The 11,245-nt window shown below is 41.5% G+C and overlaps 1 non-coding gene across 1 annotated transcript; it reads left to right on the forward strand.

Moving 5' to 3' along the window:
* Positions 1–10,326: 10,326 nt before the first annotated feature.
* On the forward strand, positions 10,327–10,430 carry LOC115940412 (U6 spliceosomal RNA). The gene has a single exon (XR_004075172.1). It is a non-coding gene; the product is annotated as a U6 spliceosomal RNA (small nuclear RNA).
* The last annotated feature ends 815 nt before the right edge of the window (positions 10,431–11,245 follow it).

An 11,245-nucleotide genomic window follows, 5' to 3' on the forward strand; every position in this document is an offset into this window, starting at 1 on the left:
ATAAAGCCTAAACCCAGCAGGAGAAGAGAAATAATAAAGATCAGAGCAGAAATCAATGAAATAGAAACTAAAAGAACAGTAGAACACATCAACAAAACAAGGAGCTAGTTCTTTGAAAGAAGTAACAAGATTGATAACCCCCTGGCCAGACTTATCAAAAAGAGAAATGACCCAAATCAACAAAATCATGAGTGAAAGAGGAGAGATCACAACCAACACCAAAGAAATACAAACAATTATAAGAACATATTATGAGCAACTCTAAGCCAGCAAATTAGATAATCTGGAAGAAATGGATGCATTCCTAGAGATGTATCAACTTCCAAAACTGAACCAGGAAGAAATAGAAAACCTGAACAGACCTATAGCCACTAAGGAAATTGAAGCAGTTATCAAAAATCTCCCAACAAACAAGAGAAGAAGAAGAAGAAGATAGCAGGAGGGGAAGAATGAAGTGGGGGAAATCGGAGGGGGAGATGAACCATGAGAGACTATGGACAAACTGAGGGATCTAGAGGAGAGGGGTGTGGAAAGATGGGTTAGCCTGGTGATGGGTATTAAAGTGGGCACATGTAGCACTGGGTGTTATGCACAAACAATGAATCATGGAACACTACATCAAAAACTAATGATGTAATGTATGGTGATTAACATAACATAATAAAAAAAACTAAAAAAAAAACAAAAAAAACTGTATGTCACAGAAATAACTACATTCCCTCATCAACTGCATTCTAAAGGACTCTCATCAGATCCTTATCCATGGCCATTTTTCAGTCTTTTGTCATTTGAGACAATTACTGTTTTACTCTGATGCTTTGGCAAAAAGTGATCTAGCAAAAGTGCTTCATCTCTAAAGAGATTCATGGAAGAGGTTTTGTCAGGTTTCTGATGACTGAGATCAATTTGCCTTCATGTGGGAGGGACAATAATGAACCTTTCAAGTGCTCCCCCAATGCTACCTGCATAGCCCACAGTATGCCATGGGATGTTAGCTGGAGACCTGTCCCTTTCCTGCCTCCCCACATTAGTAAAATGGGCCCATTACATTGATGATATGATGTTAACGTGTGAAGACTTGCCTCTGCTGAAAGGCATCTTGAATTTTTGCTGGAGTCTCTGTAAGCGAGAGGATGAGCAAGGAGCCCACAGAATGTTCAAGGCCCAGGCATCGCCAGAAGGTTTGGGAGCCATTTGGTTAGGTAAAATGCATGTTGTTCCAGAAGTTGTGATTGATAAGGTGCAAGCCTATCCAACCCCTAAGAATATGAAAGAAGTGCAAGCCTTTGTAGAGATTTTGGGGATTCGGAGGACTTTTAATCCCCACCTGGCCCAGTGTCTCTGTCCCTTATATCCTGGTTTAAAAAAAAAAAAAAAAGGCCCATGTGGGACTGAGGATTAGAGCAGCAAGTCATCTTTGAGTGACTTAGTGAAATAGCTTAAAGTTCTGGGCATCTCCCAAGTAGGGCTGCCATTTGAGTTTGATGTGTCTGTGACTTCAGAAGGTATGGATCGGACACTGTGACAGAAACAACAGAAGGGGGAAAATGCCTTAGGATTTTGGCCCCAGCTCTGGAAGTGGGCAGAATCCCGATATACCTCCAGAGAGCAGCATTGCAGTCCTCCAGGTAGAGCAGAGCCCCTCACTCTGCAGCCAGAACAGCATCCAGCAGGGGTCCAGCTCAGAGTAGTCTGGCTGGTGATGGATGATTTATGAGTCATGGATGTTAACCCTTTGTACTGACGGTTGGGCTGTTTTAAAGGGATGAACCCTATGGCTCAGACAATGGGACGTCAAAGGGTACATGATCTTGAATAAGCCCTTGTGGGATCAGGATATGTGGAAAGATATTTTGGTCTATCTGTAAAAGACTAAAGCAGTCCTCGCTGTTGTCCATATCCTGGCTCTTAAGGCACTGACAACCCCTGGCAATTAGGTAGCTGATGGCCTAGCTCTGGTATGAGCCCTAGCAACTGACCCTTTAGTAGCTGCAGCAGATTGGGTGCATAGACACAGTGGCCACCACAGTGCCTAGGTGAGACAGAATATTGCCAAGAATGCTGGGTTGCCCTTGAAATACAGTGACTTGGTTAATGCAGTGACCACATGTCCTGTGTATTTTGAACACTGCCCAAGGCAATTGCCGAAGGAGTCTGGGGCCTTCCTTTGACGTTCTCAACCAGTAAGGGATGGCAAATTGATTTTATTGTCCGCTTCCTTTCAAGGGAGGGTTCTAAATATGCTTTGGCTCATGTGGAAACTGCATCTGGCCTAATCCAGGCTTTTCCCAATTGCCTTGCAAACCAGGTTGCCATCATTGCGGGATTAAAAAAAGCTGAATACCATTGTATAGATACCCTTATCTACTAGACTGCGATTGGGTGGGTCACATTTCAAAGATCATGATGTGTAAGATTGGGCAAAACAGCATGACATTGAAGAAAAGGTTCCATCTCCCTTATAACCTGAAAGCAGCAGGTTTGGTAGAAAAGGGACAATAGAATATTAAAATAGCAGGTTAAATTACTAACAGGTAAAACCATCCTGGCTGGGTGGACTAAAGTACTATCCAGGCTTTAATATATGTGAATAATTAACCAGGAGGGCCTGTTGCCCCATGTGCCAGACCGTAGACCCCTACTGAGGCAACTAACGCAGTAAAAGTAGGGAAGTCACGGGAAACGGACATTGCTCCCACTCTCACCGTGGATCACCTGCTATGTTGCTAGGAACACCATGCCCCATCACACCTAGGAAAGGAATTATCTACTGGAAATTGCCATGAGATGTCCCTCAGGGCTGGATAAGTTACTTGGCATCCCTGAGTGCAGGAGAGACTACTGTCTCCACAGGGAACTTGTTGTCTTGCTATGTACCAGACCCATTGGAATGCACCATGCCTGGAACGGAACATGCGCCATTGAAAGAGGGGAGTTGGTGGGGGGGAGTTCTGGTCTGGCAGGTCCTGTCCCCAGTCCATCTCCTCATGCCTGACTGTGCTGCCCCCTGCCCCTGGCTAACATGTATTGTATGTACAACCAGGTCAAGCTCCTAAAACCACCAACCTCGCCCTCCTCAAGGCCAGGTGGACACTGTTTTCCACAAATGCAATCATTTAGCTGCTGTCTTCGTTCCCTCCATTGTCCTAAAAGACATCATAGCATACACAAAAGCCCTTACTAAATTCACTCAGCTAGCACCGAAGCAACAAAGCTTGTCCTTACTGAACACTGAACTATCTCTAATGAGAAAAGCTGTCCTCCAAAATACAATGGACTTTGACATTAATACTGCCTCAGAAGGAAACACCTGTGCCATTACCCAAACAAAATATTGTGTGTTCATACCTGATGGATCTGCTAATATATCATCTTTTAAATCACATGAGGGTATAAGTGAGTGCCCTCAGTGATCCTGACTCCTGGCTTAAGGGATCTAGTAAGTCAGTGGTTCATATCATGGGGCTCTTAGTGGAAAAAGTTGTCACTGATTTTGGGAATCACTGTCTTAATCTGTGGTTTCTCTTGCATGAGCCTGGATTGTTCTTCTGATATCTGCCTCCAGCGCAGCCAGATAACCACCAAAGGAGCCACCTCAAGCTAGTGAACCCCCTTGCTGGCCCCTCAGGACACACTGGTGAGGAGGGATACATGTGAGGTCACAAAAGGTAGTGTTGGGGGAGGTCTTTGAGAAGACATTACCACAGGTTGACTTGTGAGCTGGACCTGGGTAATCGGAAGCTCCTGTGCTTGGAATGTGGGTACCACTTGCCTTCTCCCATACCAGAAGCTGCCCAAGAATATAGCTTTGAAATAGTGATATGGTGGGGTGCCTGGGTGGCTCAGTTGGTTAAGCGACTGCCTTCAGCTCAGGTCATGATCCTGGAGTCCTGGGATCGAGTCCCACATCGGGCTCCCTGCTCAGCAGGGGTCTGCTTCTCCCCCTGACCCTCCCCACTCTCATGCTCTCTCTATCTCATTCTCTCTCTCAAATAAATAAATAAAATCTTAAAAAAAAAAAAAGAAATAGTGATATGGTGCTGAGTTCATCTAGGTGGTATACGTGATTGAACCCAGGTAAGGCCTGAATATAAATTTTTACAATTTGGCAGGTGGGTGTAGAGATCTACTCGAGTGTCTGCAGCCACCTAAGACAAGCTTTGTACATAAGTTCCTTTACTTATTAATACTGCCACCTACCAGTCTGGAGTGGCCTGTCTCTTTCTTCAGCCTCTCCCTGCCCTCTGCCTATGGGGGCCAGTTTCAGATTTTACCTGGGAAGCTCCTTAGGAGCTTATGAACCAACAGACAGTAGTACACAGGGAAAAAAAAGTCTATTTAGGTCCTCTACCTGTTTTTAAAGTCACATTGTTCATTGTTATTGAGCTATATGAGTTCTTTCTATACTTTGGATATTAACCCTTTATCAGATATATGATTTGTAAATATTTTCTCCCAATCCATAGGTTGCCTTGTCATTTTGTTGATTGTTTCTTTTGCTGTACAGAAGCTTTTGAGTTTGATGCAGTTCCACTTATTATTTTTTTTTATTTTCTTGCATGTGTTTTTGGTATCATATCCAAAAAAATTGCCAAGACAAATATTAAGAAATTTTGCTCCTATGTTTTCTTCTAAGAGTTTTATGGTTTCAGGTCTTATGTTTAAGTCTTTAATCCATTTTGAGTTCATTTTTATGGGTGGTATAAGATAGGTGTCCAGTTTCATTTTTTTGCATGTGGATATCCAATTTTCCCAGCACCATTTATTGAAGAAACTATCTTTTCCACCTTGAGTGTCTTTGGCTCCCTTGTCAAATATTAGTTGAACCAGGAACTTCTCAGTCACTCAACTACTTGGCACAACTACCTTATAAAGTAGAAATTATTAGTTATTCCTATTTCATATGGAGTATGCTGAAGCCCATGAGTTCAAGTAATTTGCCCAGTGTGACACAGTAACTGGCCAAACCAGCTTTGGGATGTTCCTCAGACTCTACAGGCTGCACTCCCACTCTGGAACTAACAACTGTTCTAGTTAAGCAGGAGACAGAGGCCTTTGTAAATGACTTTCCTCAGGAAAAATGTTTCTTATGGATAAAGACACCTAAGTGACATCACTCTACAACTGAATGGGCCCTAAAGCAAGCAAATGACAGCACCATAGCACCTCTCTTCCCTTAAGCCATTTCACTGAAAAGGATATTTTTAAATACACTGGGGCTTTAAGGGTTGGCTCCAGCCTGAATGAGCTGATGTACCAGAGATTCGTGTTGGGAAACATGAGCGCAGTGGGTGCACCATGGAGATTTCCAAGTTGGTCATGCAGCTGTTTCCTTTAAAAAAAATCTATAAAATGTGATATTTATGATATTATCTCTGTTATGATAGAGGATGAGGAATCCCCAGTTGCTTTATTTATATAGTTTTGGGGATCAGAGTACAATTTTTGCTGCCTTCCTCTTAAGGCTCTGAAAGGGATTTATCACGAATGCTAATGAATTTAAAAAGTTAGGTTAGGGCACCTGGGTGGCTCAGTTGGTTAAGCGACTGCCTTCAGCTCAGGTCATGATCCTGGAGTCCCGGGATCGAGTCCCGCATCGGGCTCCCTGCTCAGCAGGGAGTCTGCTTCTCCCTCTGACCCTCCCCCCCATGCTCTCTCTATCTCATTTCTCTCTCAAATAAATAAATAAAATCTTTAAAAAAAATAAATAAAAAAAAATAAAAAGTTAGGTTACCTTAGTTCGGATAAGATAAAAGACAAGGAAGTAGAAATATGTCCCAGAGGAAGGAATTTACTACTTTTTCTTTTTTGTCTTTTTTTTTTTTAAAGATTTTATTTATTTATTTGACAGAGACACAGTGCAAGAGAGTGAGCACAAGCAGGGGGAGTGGGAGGGGGAGTGGGAGGGGGAGTAGGAGGGGGAGTGGGAGACGGAGAAGCAGGCTTCCTGCTGAGCAGGGAGCCCCATGTGGGGTTCAATCCCTGAGGACCCTGGGACCGTGACCTGAGCTAAAGGCAGACACTTAACCAACGGAGCCACCCAGGTTTCTGCTCTTTTTTGCTTTTGACATGAAACCTACATGATCTTCGGCCATGCCATATACTCTTAGTGCACATCTTCTGTAGTGTCGGGGCCTCAGGGGAATAGTGGCTGCTGTGCCTCATACCTGTCATCATTAAATGTTCTTTTTTTTTTTTTCCCAAAAGCACAGCTAGCTGTTCTTGTGACAGTATCACCAGTGGACCATATTTCTTAAAAACATTCACCAAGCTCCTCAGCGAAAATTGTTTATTCTGCTTAGAAGTTATGCATCAAGATCTTGCCTCTGCCCTGGACAGACTAATCTCTGTCATTATGACAATTTTCACATACTTATGCTTGGTGACAGGTCATAAATTTATGAAGCCAGCTGAGATATGGCTCAACAACCTGGTCTTTATCTTCTTTGGGGAGAAAGATGATATGAAACCATGTTACGTTGAAATTTTTGGAGCAATAGGTGACTCAATTTGAAATAAACATCAGTAAAGGACATAAAGATACCATGAAACATTTTCACCCAATTGTTTAATCTACCCTCTTAGTCTAAATCTGGACTATGGCATTATCTATTCTTTCTATTCAGTGAAGCCAGGCTCATACTTAGAATGGGATTAAAAACAAAAGACTTTTAGACTTGTATAATCCATATTTTTAGTGTTGTTATTAGGGAAATAATAATGATAATAAAAAAAACCATAGCATTTTTCTTTACTCTGAGGCTCCAGGAAAGGCATTAGATTCAAATGAATGGATAGCATTCTATCAATCTAGTCTCAGGATTGATATGGATGGCCAGTGAAACCCTGCAGTTTCAAATTGCTGCAAAGAATTTTACCATATATTGCAATTTTGATGAGTTACAGTAAATATCAAAAACTAATGACAAGCAAACAGATTTTTAAAAGAATCAGTTGCATCCTTTCATTCAATACAATCTAAGCAATTAACAATGTAATTTGTTCATAATACAAAAGTTTATTCATTAATTTATCATCTGTCAATTATGTATAGGGCACTGTATTAGGCACTAGAAATTTTCATTCATTCAACGAATAATTACTGAGTCCTTTTCTGTGCAGAATACTGTTTTGGAGCTGAGGAAACAGCAGGAAAACTCATGTGACATTCCTACCTTCATGGAACTTATATTCTAAGGGAGAAGAGGCAAAATAGGTAGGGCAAATAATTTATAGAGTATGCTTGAAAGTGTTAAGTACTAAAGAGAAAAAATATGTCAAGGAAGGGCTCTCAGAAAAGAAGATGTTTGAATAAAGACCAGGAAGAGGCTAGGGAATTAACCACGAGGGAGTCTAGGAGAAGAGCACACAAGGTGGAAGGAACAGTAAGTGAGAAGGGAACAACATGCTTAGCATTTTGTGGATGAGTAAGGAGGTAATGGTCCTTTAGTGAATGACTAAAGAGCAAGTAGTGGAAGATAAAGCCAGAGAGATAATGGGAATAGCTGATAGAGGGTCCTGAGGGTCATATGAAGGATTCTGCCATTTACTCTGAGGAGACTGGGAACCAGCAGAGGGTTTTAGAAAGAGTACAGAGCTGATATGATTTATGATTTGGGAGGACCACTCTGACTGGTACAATGAGACTGGAACACAAAGGTGAATCAGATAGGGTCCTAATATCAATGAACTCACACTTCATTTGAGAGGCTAAGATGGATATAGGTTCACTGCAGTGAGGTAAGTGCTACTAGAGAATTCAGAGTGCGATGAGATTTTAGAGTTGTGGTCAGACCTCTGCTCACCTGTTTTCTTACTCCAATCTGGTTTCCACCTCAGTAATTCCACTGAGATGATTCTTGCTAAGAATGCTCATGACTTTTGTGTTGCCAAGTTTGTCAATGTCCTTCTTTTTATATCATCACCATACTTGATGTCTCAGTCACAGTTGTAACTTCTCATGTTGCCCTTCTTGAAATAATCTCTTCTCTTTCCTCCCGCTGCCATATATGGCCCATGTTTTCCTCTTGTCTTTACAGGCACTCACTTGATAAGCTTATTCTTCTCTCTCCTAGTTATTGGGTCCTCAAACTTCTATCCAGGGCTGTCACACTGAACTCCAAGAGGTCCATTTACAACATAGTCCAAGGGACCAGTGCTTTTTCAAGTTGAGTCATGCTACTTGGCATAGCATGTAATAAAGTAACTCATCTCTGTCTTGGTCTTTCGTCTGTTTTGGTTTTCTTTCTTTAAGCAATCTTAATTGTGCAAGAGGCTTCAACTAAGAATTATTTCTAAGTACATGTCTCCATCCCAGGCTACTTTGCTGTGTAACACACTCATGCAGTTGAGTGCTTGACACCCCCAGTTGGGTGTCCCAAATGTATTTCAAGTTGTCCCAAAGTGAACTCAAGGACTTCCCTTCATACATGGTCTTCTTCCCATGTTCCCTGATGAATGGATATACTAACATTCACCCAGTTATACAAGCCAGAACCCTTAGAATCCCCTCCAATAGGTCTACTTCTGTAGCCTCCAAATCCAAATCCATTATCCAGTCTATTGATTTATTTCTTCAAGCCTTTGCCATAATCCAAGATACCTTCATCTCCTGCCCTTTCTTCCTCCAGGAATCCTTTCTTGGACCACAGCCATACATAGTTTTAAAACACTAATCAAGTCATGTTATCAACACCCACCTGTTTAAAATACTGTGATGGATTTCCCTTTTTACTTAGAAAAGAATGGTCATAAACTTTAAGTCTCCATGTGTTATAATTTTGTCCTTGTCTACCTCTCCAAAGTATCTTGCTCTAATGCTTTCCTGGATCACTTTGCATTCTTACTACTACTGGCCATTTAAAAGGTATCTGAGCAGGACTGTTACACATATGAGCCTTCCACCTAAGATGCTGAGGTAGATAGTGTCATTTATTTATCTATATCTTTTTCTGAACAAATAACCACTGAGACACACAAAGTATCCAGAAATATCTGGAACTTAGCATTTCCAGCAAAACTACCACTGTGGAGTTTATGTGGAGTATTTTAAAATTTAATCAGATTTGAAAAAATTCTGGACAAGAATTAGAATCTGATATATTTATATTTAAAGATTTTATTTATTTGAGAGAGAAAGAGAGAATGCACGTGTGCACGTGTGTGCACATGCACAAGCTGGGGGAAGGGCAAAGGGAAGAGAGAGAAGCAGATTCCCTGCTGAACAGGAAGCCATTTGGGGGACTCTGGGATAATGACCTGAGCCGAAGGCAGATGCTTAACCAACTGAGCTACCCCTAGAATCTGATATATTTAGGGAGTTGTGTGGAAGTTCCACAGGGACTGCTTGGGTTCTTACCCTCTGAATGGCCATGTTCTAAGTGTGTTTTTCTGGACAGCGTACACAAGCTCTCCATGCTTCCTTCTCTTCCATAAACAAAATTTCAGTGAACATTAAAAAATGAGAAAAACAAGTAATAAAGAACAAACATATATCTGATTAGCTCTCATCAGATATTAGTTCTGTGGCCCTGCACTTCTGGTAAAATAATAAAAAAAATTTTTGATTTAATTTCCCTTTCATCAAATATCCTCACTGTCTAAGGCACTGCTTCTTTGGTTTTAGACCTGATATACTGTTTTTCTATAAAGACTTTCTCTGCCTGCATGCATGTGGTGAGCTTAAATGTAACAGAGTGTACTCAAAATAACACGATCCAATAGGAAAAACCAGACAGGATTCTACTTCCCAACAATGAGGAAAAGAAGACATAACACCACCACCTGCAATTAGAAAAGTGGTCTGAGCCACAATGAGGTATTTGAGTCTCCCACAACGCTTTGGCATTGGTAGGGATAGCTCTCAAGGCAAACAAAAGCTTAATAGCTATTCTTTTCCAGCTGTTTCCCTTGGGCCAGATGTCTGAGTAGCCCAAACTACTTAGCTGCATATTAGTGCCACACAAACTACAGGCTGTTGCTTGTTGGGAGAGCTGTTAACTTCTGGAGAATGTTGCACTGAATGTTATTACGGTTTGAATGAAAATAAACTTGCTAAGTGGCTTGTGTATTAGTGCTGGTACAAGGTAATCCTTGTCTAATGGAAACAAAAACACACTATTTCCCTTCCACCTGACCTGAGGGACACTCTAAGGCTTTAGTACACCAACACTCTCTGCTGTTTCTGTTTCCTGGCTGGTTTTCACAGTTCTGTTGGTTGCCTGCACATTAGAGTATATATGCCAAACCCCTCCATCAAAGCTGACTCATAAAATGGAAAGAATTCTTGGAAACCTGTTAGGTGTGTATGCTTATTGAGAATATTGTGTACTCGCTTTGGTAGCACCTATTCTAAAATTGGAATAAAACAGAGAGGATTAGCATGGCCCCTGGGCAAGGGTGACACAGACATTTGTAGGGATATTGTTATTACAGTGAACAATTATATACTGCTCTACAGGCTATAAATAATAGCATTCAGTGCACGTCTTGGCTTTGGACTATGCTTTAGATTTAGTGCTTAGTTCCCTACATACTGTATCTGCAGGCTATATCTACAGGCCACATCTCACATCTGGCCCATTTGCATGCATGTTTTCTCATTGGTTCCTCATACTTATTGCAAGAGGCAGTTATGTTTGCTATCTTCATTTCCTTGAAGGGGAAAGTGAGAAGAGGTGGGTTCTGAATTTACTGATTGGTGGTGATGCTGGGATTTATCCTTCAGGGCTATCCCTCCCCCTCCATAGGCCAAGATTTTTCTGTCATTTCTTGTTTGGATCAATACGGATTGCCTCCTCTGTGGCAACAACTGACAAGCAGAGGAATGAAGGTTTTGGTGCTGGGATTGGCAGAGAGAAGGGGGAACATTTACGAGTTCAGTTCATAGCTGAGGGGCCTGAGGAAGCAGCCTGGCTTTGAGGAGGTTCTTATGATGAACACCTTCTCCCTTCCCAATGTGCTTGCATTTGCCATAGTGAGCAGTTCCTGTCATTTTCACCTAAGATATCTTTGAATTCTTCTCAATAAGCTATCTGCACGCATTGATGCCATACAACTAGTCACTCTTCAAAAGAGAAAAGTGCAACACTCATAACTTTAAAACAAAATTATTCCTGAGAATAATGAGAATTCCTACTGAGTTGTAGGAAGCATTTATTTTATTTTTAACAAGAAAAGTGGCATTTCACTGGGATGCCTGGGTGGCTGAGTAGGTTAAGCATCTGCCTTCAGCTCAGGTCATGAA

The sequence above is a fragment of the Leptonychotes weddellii genome, unplaced genomic scaffold (assembly GCF_054177405.1).
Source record: "Leptonychotes weddellii isolate Sample4059 unplaced genomic scaffold, ASM5417740v2 HiC_scaffold_5053, whole genome shotgun sequence".
NCBI lineage: Eukaryota > Metazoa > Chordata > Mammalia > Carnivora > Phocidae > Leptonychotes > Leptonychotes weddellii.